This window comes from Sabethes cyaneus, chromosome 3, assembly GCF_943734655.1.
Source record: "Sabethes cyaneus chromosome 3, idSabCyanKW18_F2, whole genome shotgun sequence".
Classification (NCBI taxonomy): Eukaryota; Metazoa; Arthropoda; class Insecta; order Diptera; family Culicidae; genus Sabethes; species Sabethes cyaneus.
Genome location: NC_071355.1, coordinates 84,024,381 through 84,042,960, shown reverse-complemented (window position 1 = coordinate 84,042,960; position 18,580 = coordinate 84,024,381). Strand labels below are relative to the sequence as shown.

The 18,580-nt window shown below is 37.3% G+C and overlaps 1 protein-coding gene and 1 pseudogene across 3 annotated transcripts in view; one reads left to right on the top strand and one right to left on the bottom strand.

The window, feature by feature from the left end:
• Positions 1-8,526, bottom strand: part of LOC128744323 (maternal protein pumilio) — a 216,628-nt gene extending 208,102 nt beyond the window's left edge. Inside the window, exon 1 of one of the 3 annotated variants that reach the window (XM_053841219.1) lies at positions 8,490-8,526. The gene's annotated coding sequence lies outside the window, so the exon portion shown is untranslated. Of the gene's footprint in view, positions 1-8,394; positions 8,440-8,489 lie in introns of those variants that run through there. The other 2 variants (XM_053841220.1, XM_053841218.1) reach the window with 2 other exon arrangements.
• Positions 8,527-12,747: 4,221 nt separating this feature from the next.
• On the top strand, positions 12,748-17,500 carry LOC128739818 (uncharacterized; annotated as a pseudogene).
• Positions 17,501-18,580: the final 1,080 nt, after the last annotated feature.

The following is an 18,580-nucleotide window of genomic DNA, read 5'->3' as shown; positions in this document are numbered from 1 at the left end:
TGGAAACGCATGGTTTTTGTTTTTACTTGCAATAAAAGGGAATTTTGATAAAGAAATGCGTCTTCAAAAACTTTTTTGGCCGATTTTCGGAAATTCCGCTGTTTGAATTTCCATTTCTGTTTCGTGCTAGAAGCATTAACTCAACTTATACACTCATTTTTTCGAGTTTTTCAGGCTATAGAATCCACAGACAATTGATTTTGTGGAAAAAAATTAACTTATATCCTAAATTATTTTTTTGCCTCCCGATTTTTCAAGCCAATTTCCAAGAGGGATGGGGAGGAGGGGTAGTGAAAACATCTTTTGAAATTATTTGCAATGGCCTAACTAGCTTGCCTTTTTTTCTGAAAAGCTCATTAAAATACCTTTTGTTTGGTAAGAAAATTATTGAAATCGGAAAGATTGAAATGAAAGATTAGAATTTTTAAGGAAAGAAAGGTGATAACCATAGTTCCTAGCGGAGACGGGGTGTGCCCGTTAGCGTTACGGTGTAGAAAAATCTCACAAAGAATCATTATGAAATGTTAAAAATATGCGTTTCAAAGTAAATGGAAGTAACTTTGCGTATTTGACTTCAGCATTATTATACCCATTCTGTGTATTATTACATACCACAGATGCCACATAGTAAACTATAAAATACAAATAAATATTCTTTGTTATGAATTTATCATGAAATCTTTGAAATTTTCATGTCGCATGGTTGAAATGACAATTTAAAAAGAGGTAGATAAAACCGGGTGCAAACGGTAGACAAAATCGGGGGTACCTAAAATCGGGTGTAGATTAAACCAGGTGTAGATAAAATCGGAATACCACTGTATTGACAAATTTGACAGAAACTCATGTGCTGACGGTGGTGGACTTTGGAACTAGTCGAAAAGTGAGAAAATTCACAGTTTGCTTGAAGAATCGGAAAACAGTTCACTTTTAGCACAGACAAACAGACATAACTCTTGAAAGAAAAATCAAGAAAAATTATCGTACCTCACATTTAGCTTGAAAACCAGCACCATCTATGATCGACATTCCCAAATATAAAATAGCAACTGGAGTATCCCTCGAAGTAGCAAATATTTTTTATGGGGCATTCTTTCATCAAAAAGCGCCACTGTGACCAAAACGGAGACATTCCCAACTAAGCCCAAATTTGAAATGACGGTTTAATCGGTACGAAGAATGGAAAACGAGTGTTATTCTGTTTGTCTGTGATAATACCGTGCATAATAAGGCCCCGTGCAGAATGCACGCGACAGCGACGCGACGTGACTTCGCTCACATTGTTTTAAATGCGTAGCCCTCCTTCCAGCGAAAAATAAGAGCTGCGTATTTAAATGAATGTGAGCGAAGTCGCTGTCGCGTGCACTCTAAGATTAAATTTAAAAAAGTATGAAAGTCTTTGCCCAGGGACACGAACGAAGGGCTCACGTAGGACTACGAATGCGAGTTCAATTTGATAAAGCTTGACATTTATAGAGTCGATTATTATCCATAGGCTTGCTGAACTAAGTAGCGCTCTCTGCGCACCACCCAGTGTGAAATGAGAGTGCTCAGGCTGTGTTTCACCTAACAGCCGCTATCTCTTTTCATCCAATTGAATTCTAGAACGAGCTACGAACGATGATTTAAGAACGACTAATTACAACCCACTCGTCTATCCACCTTTTCGCGCGCTTAATGGCGACTAGTGAGTACAGTTTCCGACAATGATTATTTGCTTTTGGGAACTCCGCTCACGTTTGCTTGAAAGTTCTACAGCAACAATTAAGGCTGTATATATCAACTCGACGTGAATAAAGTTGCCAAAGGCATGCTAACGTTCTCCGAAAGTTGTACCCACTAGCCGCCATTACGCACGCGAAAAGGTCGATAACAGCTGTGGTTGAGATATCAAAGGCGCCAGCAAATAAACCATGCAGGGATGCACGCACCCAGATTCAAGTCCCATTAAAGGTAACATTTGAAATACAAAAAAAAAATCCATTCGTCGTAAATAATGGAGTAACGCATATTGCACCTGGCAGCAATTTTACGAGTCCTACACAGATCCGTTTTTTAATAACAATTATCCTGATACTTACTAAATACATTGAAAATATGCTTGTCAAGCAAGGAGGGGTGCAGTGGGGAGGCAATAACGAAAAGCTGATGGTTCAAATTGCTAAATTGCAAACATGTGTGATAAACGCAGAAAATAACCACGCTAATAATTTTCGCATGGGACTCTAAATAGGTGAAAACTCTGCAATAGCTTGAGAAGCTGCTAGAATCAGCGGACTTAAAAAATAAATATGAAAATGTATATTTATTTTTGAATTGATTTGAATTTTGATTTGAATTGAGAATTGATGTTTTTATATTTTTTTGCAAACAAGCTAAAAATAACGATATGTCGATAATGCGATGTTTAATACATGCCTTAATGGTGCTTTAGCAATTGCTATTATAATGCAGCTTTAATTTGACAATACACTCAAGCCCCGCTAATATGAAAAACACCTGGTTCAGATTGGGTGAGTTCATTTTTAATTTGAATATTTGGTAACTCTATTCATTTTCAGATACGCGCAAGACGCGCACCCTATGAACTTGTTGTTTTGATTTGATGAGAACAAACGTTTTGAAAACATTTCAATCATGCGGGAATTCTAAGCGTCCGGTTTGTAGAAGAGGCAAATGGCTCGGCAGTTTCGACTAAAATGGTCTATTTTAAGTGCTGGAGAGAGGTAAGTTCCATATGAGTTATATTGCCAAAACTCTTAAGCAAGAGGAAACGCATTAAGTTTTTTTGCTTTATTTCAATTAACCGGTCACCTTTAATGTCAATTGTGTATGACGCTTGATCGGTTTTTAATGTGAACGCATTCATACCAGCGGGGCACGGATTAAAAATGTTCCGATTAAAGAAGGTCATACCAACGGGGGTATACACAGTAGTGGCGCCCTTTTCCACTTTTTTACTGCATTTATTGTACATGTAAGAAAATAATACATTATATGATATGCTTTGTAGCGCACTGTAAAGCATTACATTGGATCATTGTAGGTAGCTTTTGCTCATGCTTACCGCTATATGGACGCTAAAGCCCCACGTGGCATATTTAGAGTAAACTTTTCCCAACTAACAATGGTAGCTGAATTGCAAGAGCAATTGCTGTTTACGAGTTGGTTTAAGGCGATCAAACCTGCATAAAGTAAGCACTCAAATAATGTTTAAATAAGCGCTGTTTAAGCTACTTTTAGTTTTTCAAACCAGTTCTCTCCCAAAAGCTGATAAACAAGCTTAATCGCGGATTTTTCTGCTAAACAATCTGCTTCTAAACAGCCATAAACATCAAACTGTTTTACGGCTGCTTAAAGGTGTTAAAGTGTAGAGTGGAAGCTTTCGTTAGACTCACAGCTTTCAAACTACTTGAAGGCTGCTTAAGGGTGTTAAAGTGGATTTACAAACTTCTACCAAGTTTTCTTTCGGCTCACAGCACACATAATGTCAGAGCATAGAATTTCGCAATTCGGCTGATAGCAAAATTTTGTCAGTTATCGACATTATCGACTGCTTTACGCTAGGCGGGCTAGGCTTCAGGTGTAAAGGTATTCTCACTGTCTGTTCTGCAGATGCAAATGGGGCGGATCATACGGTGAGTGCTTATGGATCAAAATATGGCGGGTTCAATTCCCGGAAAAAAGATGCATTTTTAATTAGTTAGCTTACTTATACGAATTTAAGTTATTCGAAATTAACGGCAAAATAAAAATGACGCGTTCCATTTTTTAAATTTAAAATAGATTTGTTTTGGCTGCATAAAGGTTGATGAATCGTTGAATCGCGGCTGGAAGAGCATATTGCAAAACTATTTCTAGTTTTAAAAGTAGAATCGACAGCATTGCGAAAATTGGCTGTTTAAAAGCTCACAAAAACCTCTATTAAGCTTCATCGCAGCTTCGAAAACAGCTTTTAACAAGTGTAAAGCTTGATAAATTTACCAGATTTAGATGTTTAAGAGCTGACAAAAGGTTTTTATTTCTAAACCTAAACCATAGTTCAGCCACAGGTTAAATAAAATCAGCTATAAAAGCGTTTGATCAGCCTGAAATTGTTACTTGGGTAAGGCTGATACAGATTACACGTCATAATTTCTTGCCGTTCCGTTGTTGTTGACGGTTGATAACGCTTAATCTGAACTGGTCTTTTTAGGTGGACCAATCAGATTGCAAGGCAGTTTGACAGTCGTCGTTCGTCGAGAGTGTTTGACAGAACATGTCTATGCTGGAGCCATCTGTGAATTTTTTTAGCTTTTTCAATGATCCATTGAATTGATATATTGATGTTGCAGTTGAAAACCGTAATAAACGACGTGCGACTTTCGGTTTTATTCTTGTTCTGTGTGTCGCAACTATGTCGCACGTGGTGCGCTGTATAGTGCATCAATGTGCGAACACAGCGCACCACGTGCGACGTAGTTGCGAGACACAGAACGAGAATAAAACCTAATGTCGCACGTCGATTATTACAGTTTTCAACTGCAACATCAATAATACTTGGGGTGCTACAAGTCACTCAAAAATTTTCAAAATGCATTATCGTCGCCAATCATCAGAAGTAGTGTGATTGTGGCTCAAAGAAACCAATGAAGCCAGTTCAGTAACAGGTTGATTGATTGAAAAACTTTTTTCTACCGTTCCCTCCGAAAATTTTAATAAATACCGTTATAAATCTTATTTGGTGAATATTTCAGCAGTGGTGCGAAAACTAGCACAGGGTCGAAAAACTAGATCTCTTACCCTATAACAGTTCAACAAAAATTACATACCTTTTATGTAGCAAATTTCGCTGATCGAGCGGCTTAAGTATATTGTAGATTGCTATTTGCTACATCGACTTGGATTCTTCTACGGGTCAAAAATCTAAAATATATGTCTATAGTGGATAACCGATACATGTACATTTATATATATTAAAATCGTATTTTTTACTTGCAACAGGTATATGTAGGATATGTAAGCAGAAACTCAATAATCAATGATTAGAAAAGAACAGAAGGAAAAATAGGTGCAATTGTGATCAGCAAAGTATTGTGTCGCCAGCACTATATTGGACTTCCGAAAAAACGGCAAACGATTTTTCTTCCGTACCGTACATTAAACCAAGTGTCTGAAGGAGTGCGCTGTATAGCAAAGGAGACGTGCTATACAGCGCAATACTTTCGACAGTAGGTTCAATGTACAATACGGAAGAAAAATCGTTTGCCGCTTTTTCGGAAGTCCAATTTTGTGCTGGATACACAATAAAACCACAGACGCAACACTGAAGCCTCATTCCATCGTCAATAGAAACGATCATTTCTAATTTTCACTTAAGTCAAGACACAAACAACAGTCGCCGCGCGAGAACGCCGCTCGCCTGCGCTGGCGCTGTTGTCAGATAATATACAGGTAAATTTATAGCATTGCTAAATTTATAGCAACCTACTCTGGCGCAGCGCGAAGCCTGCACCAGGTGATGCTAGTGTTTTTTCCAAGTATTAGGGGTGTCATTGAAACGATGTTTTATTAGAAAATTTGTTCGAAGTGTTACGTCTGTTAGTCTGTGATAAAACCTTATGGTGCCACATTCCGCATTCAGAACTTGACGTGTTAGAGTGCAAAACAATTGCGAAGCTACATAGTGCTACGATCCTAATGACTCTTACAGCCTCAGCCAGTCGAGATTCGAATATTCGAACTAGCTTGTTAGGCCAGAGTCATTCCTCGAGGCCAATAGGGAGGTTTGAGACTGATAACAATGTAGCTAATCAGTATCAATTAAAAACGAAATAAATTTTATAACAGTAATGAACAGTCAAAATTTAAGAACATTGTAAAAGAATGGCTCCCAGCTGGTTTCGTGATACGATACTGTCTTAACAAGAGTAGGAAGAGATTGTAGCACTAATCTCGCAATTGTCCTGTACAACAGTTGTCTGCAAAGCCTGTCGTATAAAAAAAGAAGGTCAAGTTTCGAAAACGGGATGTAGCACTTAAGTTTCGCTTAGCTTTTTTATTAAAACGGCTTATGAAAAAATGTTATTCAGATTTTTATTGCACCTGGCAGTAATTCCTACCAGTAACGAGTCCTACACAAATTCTTTTTTTAATAGTAATTATCCTGTACTTACTAAAAACATTGAAAATATGCTTGTCAAGCAAGGAGGGGTGCAGTGGGGAGGCAATGACGAAAAACTGATAGTTCAAACTACTAAATTGCAAACATGCGTGGTAAACGCAGAAAATAACCACGCTAATAATTTTCGCGTGGGATTCACAAAAGTTGGAACTCCGCAATATTAACAATCTACGGTTCTTATTGCTATCAGGCTTTACATAGAGCTTGCTAATCCCAGTGCAAAAGGCTACAAAAACTTATCGTTTATCACTCAAACGTATGTTTTTACCGGGGTATAACTGGGGGAAAACAAAAACAAACGTGTAAAATCAATGTAAAATATAACAACAGTAACAACAAATCGCGCGTCGATGTGTGCGTACGATAAACGTCAGCAAGCTCAATTGTGCTTGCTGGCGTTTACCGTTCGCACACGTCGACGCGCGATTCGTTGTTGCTATTGGTAGATTTTACACGTTTGTTTTTGTTTTCCCCCAGTTATACTCCGGTAAAAAACATGCGTTTCGATGAAAAACGATGAATTTCTATAGCCTTTTGCACTGCCCAGATAACACAAGATCGTAATAGAAACTTCATATTAAATCGTTTTCATGTCAATTTTACATTGGAATTGTATAATGATTAGAGTATGTCAACACAAAGTGAACAATAAATTACTTTGCAGTCGAGTGTACAACTCATGATTGTGTATTACAAAGCAGTGTAGATGATTGTAATATTTAGTTATATCTTAATCATATATCCAGGAATATTAGGTTGCGTGTTATAAAAACCGCTGCAAAAAATGCAAGATAGAATTACAAATTGTCAAAATTTTCGCACGTATATTGCCTTCACTTTGGTACACATATGTTCTGATCTGACGTGAAATATAACTTTTTTGTTCAGATATGATGTCATATATCTCAGTAGCAAACGAGATATACAAACAAAATGGTTTACTGGGTGTGCTTAAGCCTAATATCCAGCTGAAAAGAAAACAGCTCAAGAAAAAATCCTGGTATTTACCGAAGAAATTTTGACAACTGCAAGGCAAGCAATTATCTGTCATTTTTTCTTGTGGTAATAATTGCGCCGGATATTATTCCGTACGGAAAAGTGACGTTTCAATTCACTGGCATGTAAAACTGCGCCATCTGAAAGTAAAACAATATTTCTTGTGAGCTGCATACTGGTAAAGAAATCGCAAACGGAAAATCTTTTCTTCAGCATTTCTTGGCCTATCTTTTTGCCCATTTCTTTTCAGGTCGATACTAGGCTTTAGCAAGCTATATTACTGTTTGAAAAATGTAACAACGCTCTGAAAGAAATATTTTTTTGAATCACGCGTTTTACAATTTATCATGTTTTTGTATTCCAATATACCGGTACAACGACAAATGAAAATTTATGAATGAATATGTTAGTGATTTATTTTGACCACAAACATGATTCATAAAAGAAAAGCCGTTCATAAATATCCCCAGTACAAAAGATACGGTGGTTTTGACTTTTGTTGTTTACACACTGGGCGTTGCGAACTCTATGTGGAAACTCAAAAACATACCTGGTTTCTCGCAAAATATTTACCTGTTAATATAGATGATTATATTTTACTATAATATAAATTATATTATATAGTATTCCTGTCTACCTGCTACAGCAAATATGCATTAAAACAATCAAAATATTATACGCTGATCGAACCGAAGTAAAAAAACATTACTATTTAAAATATTCAGTTACATTTTTGTTGAAACAATACATATATAAATCGTATATCGCGAACCCACTTTAATAAAAAATGCATAAGCAAAAGTTGTTTAGTACATATCGAAGACACAATTGTACCCAGATATGTACTTGAATCTACTTAGTTCAAATATTGCCTTTAAAATCATTATTATTATTTAAAACATTAAAAAGTAACCATTCTCTAAGCTGTAGCACTCATTCAGTAAACTTTTATACTGACAACACTTTCGTGCTTGGGGCTGAAACACTCTTTTTGAAAGCCAATTTCAATGTGTATGTGAAATCCTGTTAACTCATTTCATTCAACACTATCCGGTTTTCTTTCATACACATTTTCCGGAACATTGCTCACTGTCTTCTTCTGCTACCACTCATTCTCTCAGAACGCAACAAAAATCCGGCGAAATCGCGTTTCCTGGCTCCATTGAACAAAGCAAATCCGGAACAATTTTCGATAACTTTTTGCTAAATTCTTATTATCTAACTGATATACAAACCTGTATTTCAATTATTTTCACTATTTACAACACTTTTAACAGGAATTTCAAGTAATTCGAACAGAGATCAACGCTAATTACAGCAATCAATTTACATTTTCCGTATCTTCTGCTTGCTAGCTGAATTTCTTATAAAAATATGCTGCTTACTTGTCTCGCGCACGAACACACACTACCTTGGGGTAGCGGACAGTGACTTGCTTTGGTTCGTGCGTGCTTCTCAGCTTGAGTTCTCAGGAGTGTTTTCTGTTATAGGGTTGAATACGACATGTAGAGGCACTGCTGTAAAATGGATAATTTTCATCCAATCAAACGATGCCAAGCACACAAATAGTTGGGGATATATTTATTTAAAATCGATCAGTTTTCAAATTTATCGCGATTTTTAAAATTTTACAGACTTTATGTTGCAATAAGCATTGAACAGAATGCAGTACGTTAAAAATAAGTTTGAAAGAAGCAATACTCCTGGTATATATCACATGATTTGAAAATTACACATAATTGTTTGTATATTTGGCATCATTGTACATAATTTGTTGAGCAAATGTACACTGAGTAAAATAGACACGGAGTAAACACGAAGAGCATCCCGACCACGGGGTAAATCCGAGGGTAAATCACTTCCTGCATAAATAATGCAGATTGCAGGAAAAATCCTCACATTGCGGTTATCTTGACAGCTAAACCAAACCACCAAAAGATAACCGCATGATTTATTATAGTAATTAAGTATTTGAAAATTTACCAAATCAATTATTTTCCACCACAAACACGTTACAAAAATGATATTTTGTCGAACCACAAACCAGAAAACCTAAATTTTAATTTTGCGGTTGTCTCACGGTTATCTCCTGAGCGCGTTACCACCGCCGCAGCAGGAGGATTTATTATAAGCGCCGCAATAATCAATATGTGATAAATATATTTATTATTTTAAATGTGTTCAACTCATCATAACAACTCTTGTCACATACTGTTATGCTTATGATGGGATTTGACAGCATCAAGATTGCTTTGAAGGAGGTGGAAACTTTCGTATAATATTTAATACCTGAGAGAGAGTCGCGAAGACGGTCTTCTTTTTCTCATAGTTTTGCTGTCCTTCTTCTTCCCATTATACGTTTGCTTTCATTTTCGGGCTAATAAATCAAACTTGTGCGTGGAATCCTCATTGGACGAGAAAAATGTGCGTTTTATAAGGATATATTTTAGTGCTAATTGTTCCACGGTTTCGCAAAAAAGTTAATTTACAATAAAGAAACATATAATACTAATTCAATCCCAAATGTGTGGAACTTGCGAAAAGCAAACGTGCGATGTATCCAGCTTTTTACTAGCCATAATGGCGGACGTGTTCGTAATATTTGAACAGCATTTTTGACATTTTCCCAATACATCGCACGTTTTCTTTCCGCGCGTTCACGGTAAAATTAAAGGAATTTACGGAAAGAAAATGTGCGATGTATTAGGGAAATGTCAAAAATGCCGTTGAAATATTACGGACACGTCCGCCATTATGGCTCGTAAAAAGCTGGATTACTGAAATGTCAAAAATACCGTTCAAATATTACGAACATGGCTGCCATTATGGCTCGTAAAAAGCTGGATAGAGATTTTTTGACATTAGCTGAGGATCTTGTTTACATTTTCTTTATCCCGCATTTTGCACCTTACTGGACACCGCAGTCTAAAAGTGCGACTGGCACAAAAAGTGCGACAGTGCGAATGCTGTGAATGGGAAAGAGTGACAACTGCAATGTCGCTGTTTTCTTTTGTCATATACATTGGCATTAGAGAAAATAATCTGGATTAATCCAGGTACAGCTGCAAAGCACAATACATCAGCTGTATAAACATTCGCTCCGGTGCAAGATTATTTTCTCTTACTTTTTAATGAAAGATTACCAGAATATTGAAAAAAATCTTGTAGTACCTAATCGCGACTGCGAAAGCTAAAGAGATTTTTAATCCTGTTCGCACTTACACGAAAACCCATTGTTAAAACTTGCCTGAAAACAAAAGCAAAAATACTAACTTCACTTTTTTCTCACGCAAAAACCAAACAAATATCAGATACTTCGTAGTCACGAATGTGGATACAACCTGGCAAAAGGAAAGGATTGCTGCTCACTTTTCTGTGACGTTTCACCTTCAGGACATCAATTTGGACTACATTCAATGTTTAAAAATAAACTTGGTTGAAAGGAAGGGGTGGATTCATGCTTTAACAAAATTGTTTACTTTCAGGACATCAAATTGGACTCGGTTTGTCACAGTCCTAAGAAATCTTGTTAGGACGAGAAGACTTTATCACTCTTTCTGGCATACTTCCCAAGCACAGATATCAAATTAGTATAAGTCTAAACGTCGTAAAGAATCTTCGACCTATTGGGACGATGCGGCTTTGTTGCTTTTTTTTTCTAAACATAAAGTAATCGAAATCACAGTAAACAGATGGTGTATTTAACTGTCGTCCCTGCCTGTGAAGCAAGGCGATCACAAAGAAAATGTACAGGATAATTTGACCTTGAAACTGTTCGGTAATTTTTACTAATTAGTGATTGAAAAAGAATGTTACAATAGAAATCACCTAGTTGCTACATCTTTTATGAGTCGATCGGTATCTAAACTATGAAAATCCATTCATAATTGGCAGAGCTATTTGCGTTCAAAATTTTTCATTCTTTCGTGACGCTGGGTTGAATCCAAATATTGGATTGACACCCTGCGGTAAGACGTAGTTCTCTGTCAATATATAGGTGAAACAGCGCTAGTTTTCTTATTTTGCGGTCAGTTTCGATTATAAAATTGTTTATATCATGGTAGGAATAGCTGGTATATTGAAGAACAGCTATAATTTTTGTCATTTCAGGATCAATTTAAATTGTCGAGTTACACCTGCAACCTTCCCAAGGAAAATCCAAATGTCTACCACGTGATTGGGGGCATAGACCCGTATACCATTAAGGGGAAACCGAAAATGGCTCAAAGATGGCTGGATAAATGGCTACCGTTCGATGCATGTATTGTTTTGTGCCTTAAAAATGCATATGTATTGGCAGAGCACGTAATCAGTGCTCCCAGTGCTGTTAGATTTCCTAAATCTTGTCATTCCATTTGTCGACCCAGTCCAGCTTTTTACGAGCCATAATGGCGGACGAGTTCGTAATATTTGAACAGCATTTTTGACATTTCCCTAACACATCGCACGTTTTCTTTCCGTACATTCCTTTAGTTTTACCGTGAACGCGCGAAAAGAAAACGTGCGATGTATTAGGGAATTGTCAAAAATGCTGTTCAAATATTACGAACACGTCCGCCATTATGGCTCGTAAAAAGCTGGGTATATATCAACAAACGCTCAGCAAAACATAGTTGCTAATGGAAAATAAATTCAACGGATCATATCCAGCTTTTTACGAGCCATAATGGCGGACGTGTTCGTAATATTTGAATAGCATTTTTGACAATTCCCTAATACATCGCACGTTTTCTTTCCGCGCGTTCACGGTAAAACTAAATGAATGTACGGAAAGAAAACGTGCGATGTATTAGGGAAATGTCAAAAATGCTGTATAAATATTACGAACCCGTCCGCCATTATGGCTTGTTAAAAGCTGGATAGATCATTACGTGTTCATAAAACGTATAATCTGGAATTGGTTAATCCAGCTTTTTACGAGCCATAATGGCGGACGTGTTCGTAATATTTGGACAGCATTTTTGACATTTCCCTAATACATCGCACGTTTTCTTTCCGCGCGTTCACGGTAAAACTAAAGGAACGCACAGAAAGAAAACGTGCGATGTATTAGGGAAATGTCAAAAATGCTGTTCAAATATTACGAACACGTCCGCCATTATGGCTCGTAAAAAGCTGGATAGATATTTGGTTGCGCACATATTTCGTTGTACTAGCGCTTTTCGAAAAAACAGCACCACGATCTCAAAGTTTCGCCACATCAATGAGCTTTTAAAGAGCTTTCTGCTTTTGCCGCATCGATAAGCTTAGAGAATGTAAACAAAGAACTCGCCTTTAATGCAAACGGAATAATTAGTCATCCTATTGAATGCATAGGATCAATAGGATTGCTGCTGCAAATCTTAGATGAATCGGAATGTCTTGATAATGAAAATAAACCATATTTCGGGATTTTAGTAGTCGATGCGGTTGGCTACGGATCAGCTGTGTTTTTGTTCGCAAGCTCTGCCATTTGACATATAGTACCAATACCAATGCAACATTCAAATAAACGTTTAGGTTTTTAACGAACACATGAGATGTACAGTACAGTGTGTGTCGCTCTAACACAATAACGTTAGCCACTTTCGGTGTCTCCTTAAATTTCAAAAACGCCCGAATTGCCTACTAAAGTGACGACGGGGAGTGTAATAGATTATTTGATTAACTTTCGGTCGCCTTACACCGCGAATATAATAAAAAAAATCAGAGGGGTTGTGTACAAGACACGACCGCGTATATAGGTGACGCAGGACTACGTAAGTTTCTTTGTAGTGATAGTAGCATGTATTCATGCTTGTAATCATTATCATGATTCTTCATGTATACGTGCTATATGCAACATATATACATGCTACATGCGTTGTATGTAACATTTATCAAAGTAGTAACATTGCATACGTTTAATTCTCAAAAGATTGTGCATTTGAAAACAATTTAACAAAATCAAGAACACAAACTATTGCTTTCCTGCTACCTTACTGAAATTGAAGATTGTTTTATTACCCATGGTTCCCCACGTTGAAGCGATTTCACCAATTCCATCCTATTATATTAACAGCACATCTTTTCATTACACTTCTAATGAAACGGCAAGCATGCGTATTCATACAGAGTCGTATTATAACCGAACACTACAGCTGTAGCACATTTTTCCAACACAGATATCAAATGCGCCGAAGTTTAATCGTCTCGCAGTAAAGAATTTGCGATCTGTTGGGACAACGAACTTGTGTCATTTTTTCTGGCACACTTCCCTAACACAGACATCAAATTGAACTAGGTTTAATCGCGTTCGTAAGAAATCTGTTGGCACGAGGGGGCTTTGTCACTCTTTCTGGCGTACTTCCCAAGCAAGGACATCAAAATGGTCTAGGTTTAACCGCGGTGTTAAGAAATCTTGTTGAAATGAGGAGGCTTTGTCACTTGTTTTGGCTTACTTCCCAAGCACAGATATCAAATTGGTATAGGCTTAGATCATCGTAAAGAATCTTCCAACCAATCACGAAGCGAGAACTCTGGTAAAACATAGGTTCATTATTTTCAATTTTTCAATAGTTCAACATCAAGAATCCATACTTTTCTTCATTTGGGTCAATTCTTAGAAGATTTTCCGATCGATTGGTGTAAGAATATTGAAAATCTATCGGAAAACCGCTGAGCTATTAACGTTCAAAACCTTTCATTTTTCGTGACACTCGCAATTTTCGATTCTTTGGAGTACCGATAACCGCTAACCAGGCACGGCTTGTTGCAACGGACCGACCGGAAAGCCTCAGCAGCTATGCGATCAACGAAACCGTTCGTGTGTGGTCCTAAATCACGATGAAATACTACTCCAAGTGGCCAGCTGCAAGTGACGTGGGATGCTTCATGCTTCTGGTCGTTTTGTTGTCGCGAGCAGCATATGTCGTCCCAATTCCAGAACTCCTGTCGCCAGATATTCCATCACGGCAGCGAAATGGAACTTCAGCTCCAACACACGGTCACACGGTCAGCCGCCGATGAACACGAACACGAAACACGAGTCGAATGTGACTCCCGTTTGCCCTGGCAAACGATGTTGGCACTAGCTCAGCTAGCGTTTGAATAATGCTGTTCGCCGGCTTACCACGTGTTATGTACCAGAGCAAGCGACAAGAAACGACCACACCCATTTTTCATGGTTCTTCATTCTATCATCTACGTGAAATAAAAAATAGAGCATTTCAATTTCAGTCTGAACAAAAGAGCAAAGTTACCAGTGAGCCGTTCGCCTTTTGCTGTCAAAGAAAAATTACGCTACGTATTATTACTGTATGGATAAATTTGTGTTGCTAAGATGCAAAAGATTACTAAAACTCTTTCATTTGATTAAATTCAATTTCATTTATTTTGACGCTTGGCCGAACACATTTACTTGGAGCTAGTATATTTGTTGGCTGCAACCAGCGCAACCAGCGTCCAGCAGCAACAAGCGAACAGCAGCGCGAGAGGTGATCGGTTAAAATTCTTTGAAAAAAGCGAACAATCAGATCAATCTAAGTTAAATAGAGTTTAAATCTGTGAGCGAAAATTCCTCAATCTTCAACACATGTTTCGTTCTTAAAAGAACGGGTTTTCGACGTGATATGCTGGAAATTTAAGCCTTCTTTTCCGTCTTCTTGGGCAGCAACAAAACAGTTTGGATGTTCGGAAAGACACTTCTCATAGCAGCGGTGACACGGGACAGCAATTTGTTCAACTCTTCGTTGTTGCGGATGGCCAGCTGCAAGTGACGATAATTCTGATCGTTTCATTGTCGCGAGCAGCATATGTCCTCCCAATTCCAGAACTCCTGCCGCCAGATATTCCATCACGGCAGCGATCATTGAGTGCTCCAGCTCCAACACCTCGCTTGGTGAATTTGCATGTCTTCGTTGCCTTATCCATGGGAAGCAGCAACAGCTGAAGCTCAACAATTTTCGATCGGATTCTATAGGGCGTAAATTAAATACAATCATAAGGAAGCTTAACCCATAGCTTATATCGTATATATTTCTGTCATCCGTGCTAGGGAAGCACTGACGAGGGACGGCAAAAATATGAAAATAATTCAAATTTTCAAAATCAATTCAAAAACAACAATTTTTCAAAAACAAAATCAATAGTTTTCTATATTTTTAATATTTTCAATCGATTTCCCGATCAATTGGTGTAAATATCTTGGAAATCTATTGAAAAATGACTGAATTATAAGCCGAAGCGTGAAAACGCGTTTCTACTTTGATGACGTCATTTGCAACAACTAATCACGAAGCGAGAATTCTAATAAAACATAGGTTCATTATTTTCAATTTTTCAATAGTTCAACATCAAGAATCCACACTTTTCTTTATTTGGGTCAATTCTTAGAAGATTTTCCAATCCATTGGTGTAAGAATATTGAAAATCGATTGGAAAACCGCTGAGCTATTAGCGCTCAAAACCTTTCATTTTTCGTGACGCTCGCATTTTTCGATTTTTTGGAATGACACCCTATCTCAAAACTTGCCGTAAGACGTAGTCCTACGTCAAAATTCGAAAATGGATTTGCGCATTCAGTAGATGGAAAGCTTTTGGGAGAAGAATACATCGTGATGGGTAAGGTGAGCTAATTTCCGCAAAAAAGTTGTATGTTCACTATTCTTTTTTTTTCTTTTACTTGTATGTGGCGGTCCTTACATAGACTCTTTTTTGGGAAGGGAGTAAGTGTTTGATGCAATTAATTTGATAAACTGGACAATTTCGATTTATAGCTCTCACCTGCCCACCAACCTAGTATATTTTTGGTCTATATATCGCAATTGAGTATTTTAATTTTCCCAAAAAAGCGACTTTTTCACCTGATTTGATAGCCCGTCGTATTCTGAATCTAACAGTTCTTTTTTTATTTCAATTAAGTCAATATTTAATGAAAAAATTAATAAAAATCAAAAATAGAATGATTTGCTGTTTGACAGATATCAAGCAAGCTGATTGATTGAAATGATGTCAGAAGTTCTCTCCCTCTCTTCTATCTTTCTGATAGAGCTCTTCATTTTGACCGAGCTTTTGACAGCTCCCATATGAAACCTGATGTATCATGCGATGACCATAGTTTATCTATTCACTGTGTTGTCTGAGGCGAGCTGAGAAGAAAGTGGTTTACTTATAAGCTATCGGCTTTCCCCAAAAAAAAATTTTAGATTGAAAAAAGGCTTTTTTATTACTTTCACTCGTCAAATTTGAAAAAGTCTTCATGTGACGATACAGTGACATCATATGTTACCATAATATGTGAAAATTGATATCCAGCTTTTTACGCGCTATAATGGTGGCCGCTATAAATTGTGTTCGTGATATGCGAACAATCTTTTTGACAACTCTGCATACATCAAATCTGACACTCTTCTCTTGCAACACTACCGTGCTCTTTCTTTCGTTTACGCCAAAGAAGGAGAGCAAAAATGTGCGAAATGTAAACAAAACTATTGCTCTCCTTCGTTTGCGTAAACGAAAGAAAGAGCAACACTGCCGTACAGGAGAAGAGTGCCCAGTTTTGATGTATGCAGAGTTGTCAAAAAGATTGTTCGCATATTACGAACACAATTTAAAGCGTCCTCCATTATGGCGCGTAAAAAGCTGGATACCGTTAAAATACCCAATTATTCAGTTTATCAAATTAATCATTCTTCGCATCAGACACTTATTCCCTTCCCAAAAAAGGTATATACATTCGCTCCAATGCCATTTTGTAAAATTGCTGTCTGATGTCTGAAGCAAATGTGTCTTAAAATAATTTATATTGAAAGTTTTTAGGTAGAATTTAGGTAATTTATCAGCAATTGTGATTAGAGCATTATCCTATTTACATTTAGATTTGTCAAGAGCTTATAACTGAGCGCAACCCGCATTGACCAATTCCCATTATAACTTATTACAACAGATTATTCATTCAATGCGGTTGAATGAATCTATGCTACGTCCTTGGATTATAATTGGAGAACCGGGCATTGCAACTGTATTGCGGGTATCAGTGAAACATGTTCACACGTAAGTGCCGTTCTTTATCCAGCTTTTCACGAGCCATAATGGCGGACGTGTTCGTAATATTTGAACGACATTTTGGCGCGTCCACGGTAAAACTAAAGGAATGTGCGGAAAGAAAACGTGCGATGTATTAGGGAAATGTCAAAAATGCTGTTCAAATACTACGAACTCGTCTGCCATTATGACTCGCTGGAAAAAGCTGGATTCGCTGGCAAACTTGCATGCCCAATGTACTGATAGAAGGGTAAATATGAAAATAAATTTCAGTAAGTTCTTTATCGTTCATTCACTCAACAGATAACGGTAACGGATATACCTGCTTATTGGCGGTAGCCACTAAAGAAGATATTTATCCAGCTTTTTACGAGCCATAATGGCGGACGTGTTCGTAATATTTGAACAGCATTTTTGACATTTGCTTGTTTCACGGCTTGTGCAACGATCAGTTGCACTTATAATAAATCCAATATCGAAATTATTTCATGCAGGCAGAAGAGAACGATAAAAGTTCACCAAAATACAGGCCAAACGTACTATTAAATCCACAACGTTCAAACCCAACCCGGTAACAATGTGACAGCTCCCATACTAATCAAACGTACCTAAAACTGCTGGTTCATGGTTCACGACAGATGTTTGAAAGCGGCGTAAATATCGAAGAAAGAGTTTATTATCATTTGTTTTGGCAAAAAATCCCTTGTGCATATAAGATCTGAATTGGTTTATTATTTCAATAGAGTATTTCACGAACTGACAAGATTATGTCAAGTATCAAAACGTTTCCGTGGTACTGACAATAGCAGCATAACTGGTTCTTCTGTCATAATAGCATGCTCTCTTTGGTTCTGTCATGTAACAGAGTGTTTTTTGTACAACTGCAACGATCTCTATCGCTTGGATTTACTCTTGAATTTTGCTTAACTTATTCTGTTAACGACAAAATCGATCCAGCAATCATGAAAGAGCATTTCATTTTGAATTGCGCAGCGGATAACTTTCAATGAAACACGCAGTATTTAAATACTTTAGAGCAGACAACTTGTACACAAGAGTGACAATCTTGTAATAAATACCGCTTTTTATCTTGTAAACAAATCAATCAAACAACCCACCAAGAATTCAAACAGTTTTACCGAAAACATGAAACAATGCTGAAATAATCAATTCGCACTTTTCAAATCGTTGTCCAGACAGCTTTTTGCGTTCACATTTAACGTAACTAAAATTAACATTTCCTTTGGAAATCGGAGGTGCGTCAATTTTGACCGGCACGTAAAAACGATCGTCGCGACATTTTTTGACACTGGCGGGTGTTACGGGAAACTGTTAATAACTGTCACTTTGTTACGGGGTAGTTCAAACCATTCCCAAACCGTCTCTTTAAGATACGTATATTTTTCTTTCAGTATTCCA